Genomic DNA, 2,927 nt, shown 5'->3' with positions numbered 1-2,927 from the left:
GGGCGGCCTGGAGCCGCGAGTCCAGCTGCAGGTGGTCGGCGCCTTGGATCCCGCCCAGGGCCCATGTCATTTCTTTGTAAGAACAGCGGCCCTCCCGCGGCCGCCTCAGCCCTGCAGCTGCCCGCGGTTCTGCCCGCCCCTCCCTGCCGGCCCTTAGGAGCTCTGGGGACAGAAGTGTGCGTGTGCGAAGGTGCGCGGTGCGGCACAGTGTCCGAAGGACACCTCCAGATCCAGGCTTCACCCTCGAACACGTGGGGACCCACCCTGGGTCTGTACAGAGCGCCCCCGGGCACCACCGGCAGGAGCAGACCAGGTCCCTGCTGGGGGAGACAGGGGGACTCCTCCCGAACTGGGGGAGGGGAGTGCCGGCGAAGGTCCGAGCTGAATGGTGACGTGGGGAGCCGGCCGTGGGAATGCTGAATGCCTGGCTGGGGGGCGGGCAGGAGGCAGCTGGGTTCTGGACCCCCGCCCTTTAGGAGGAGCAGAAACCACAGATGCGCCCTCGGAGGATTCCCAATGCTCCCCAACCTGAGGTTCTTGCCAGGCCTCGCTCAAGTCTCCCAGGGCAGGGTTTCCTGTGCCCCTTTGTGGACCCAGCCCTGTCACAGTCCCTGGGCTCTGTCCAGGATGAAGGCCACACTCGGTACCTGGCAGTACAGGTCCTGGGCATCCTTTGGTCCGTACGGTGCCCACATGTCTGTTCCCTCCGCCCCCCACACAGAGGAACTTGTACATGGGCATCCCTGTCCCTTCTGGTGAATCCCTCCGCAGACAGTGGCCATCAGGGTGGCTGAGCAGCTGCCCCCGCCCCCAGCCCAGGGTCTTGGACAGTGCTCCTCTGGGAGGCCCCAAACCCCTCAGCCCTCTTAGCTGGTCCACACCCACTCTGCCTCGCATCCTTAGCGACCACCCACAATTGCTCGCATCCGCAGGCTACCGTCCCCACTTAGGCATAGAGACTGAGCAGCAAGGTCCACGCAGCTGCCGTGGGCGAGGAGAGAGGGAAGGGTGAGGGGTTGAAACTGAGGTGGGGCTGCCAGAGAGCCTGGGCTCTGTGACCCCCGGACCAGGACGTGCAGTGGGTTAGGGACCCGGGTCATGCAGACTGTTCCTGTTTCTTTCTGCGTGATTGGTGTGCATGGTGTGTGGGGGGGTGCTGCCCATCCAGCTGGGGAGCCTGGACGCCCTGCAGCTGTCCAAGCATAATGCCAGCCATGGCCAGTGCCTGCTGCCAGGGGTCGGCAGCCACCCTCCTCCAGGCCCAAAGGCCAAGGACTGTGCTCCCTGCCAGTGCCCTTCTGAGGGGAACCTGTTCTCCCTGGCCCCCTGTGGCTGCACTACCCCCAGGACCCCCAGAACTGGAGAGCGCCCTCTGGGGCCCAGAGCACTAAAGAGAGTATGGGTGCCACGTGGACTGAGGGAAACAGGGTGATCTCCCTCCCAGGGCAGCTGCAGTCTTAGGGCCAGCCAAGCCCAGTGTCCCTCTTGCTCTGTGCTGCTAGGCCTGGCCTCCATGGACTTGGCGCCCCCTGGTGGCCCCTCAGTGGCACGCTCCTCCTGGGAGACCTGGACCCTTTGTGACCCGGTGGACACTGCCCTCTGTCCCCTCTCTCCTGCAGGCCCTTAACCCAGACTTCTCCAGCAGGCTCTCCTCAGAGGAGCATAGGGACCCCTTGGGATTGGACGCCTACAGAGATTCTGTCCTGGGTTCATCTGGCCCAGGCCAGGTGGGGTGGAGACCCGATACATCCTCGTTGTTGGAAGGGAGGGGGGTTGCCCTGGGTGTGTGGGTGGCCTTTCCAGCTTCTGCCCGAGGGACCAGAAACGGCAGTGGAGACTTGGCTCATAAGAGAGGGCAATGCCCAAGGACACTGGGATCCTGCTGGAGACTTCGTTCCGTTCTGTGAGCAGCCCGGCCAGGTGTCAGAGACGACAGCTGGGAAAGGAAGTGGGCTGGGGAAGCAACAGCTGCACCAAGGCCACCGCAGCAGGGCGGCCCCAGGACCCTCCTTTTGTGCGGGGCACTGCGCGGCAGGCCAGGCCAGCCGAGTGGCACTCCCGGTGCCTGTGCACTGCCGGAGTCTCGTGCTGAATCACGCCTGTGTGCCGGCAGAGTAGCTGCTGGGCCACAGGTGTTGCCTGAGCTCGATGGGGTTTGTGGTGTATCTGCTCCTTCACTGGAGTTCCAGTGCCCCCGTCCTGGAACTCACGCTCCCTGGGAGCAGAGACCGCCACTGTCTGGTTCTCTGTTGCAGCCGCAGAGCCTGGCCTGGCTCCTGGCCCCAAGCCGGCTCTCAGTCAACGCATGTCCACGCTGTGCTGGGCTGTGCTGGGGCGTGGAGTGAGAGGTGGAAGGTGAAAGAGGGTCTCGTTGGAGTAGACACAGCCTGTTCTCAGGGTCTCCCAGCCTGAGGCAGAGGAGGAGGGGCCCAGAGGTCCAGCATTGGGGGTTGAAAGTGAGAGGGGGCTGTGGACTGTGTTAGCGTGGTGGTACCTGCTTACCAGCCAGGGTGGGCACCAGTGTGCGCTGGAGGGCTCTGAGGACCCACCCCTCAGGCTCCTGAGCAGGAATCTTTTCTTGTGCTGGCTCTGACTGCCTGCGTGTCAGGCACAGATTCTGACGGGAGGGTCCTCAGAGGCCCTGGGCCTCCTTCCCATGTCCTGGCTGGGCCGCTGAGAACCCACTGCATCTGTCGCTCAGTCCTGGTCATCAAGGCTCTCAGAAGCCACCTGAGACATACCCCTCCCCAGACCAGAGGGTTCTATGTACCCTGTCCTGTCCTGAAGGCAGAAGCCCCTGTGTGGCTCAGTGGGGGTCCCCGGCCCCCAGCTGTGCTGCTGCTCTGTCCCTGTACCAAGCGAGGAGCTGAGGTTTCATCATCCCCAGTGTGGGGACTGGGCTTAGGGGGAACCCCAGGGGAGCTGTG

Source organism: Galeopterus variegatus, unplaced genomic scaffold (assembly GCF_000696425.1).
Source record: "Galeopterus variegatus unplaced genomic scaffold, G_variegatus-3.0.2 Scaffold3013, whole genome shotgun sequence".
In the NCBI taxonomy this organism is placed as follows: Eukaryota; Metazoa; Chordata; class Mammalia; order Dermoptera; family Cynocephalidae; genus Galeopterus; species Galeopterus variegatus.
Note: the sequence above shows the minus strand (reverse complement) of the source record.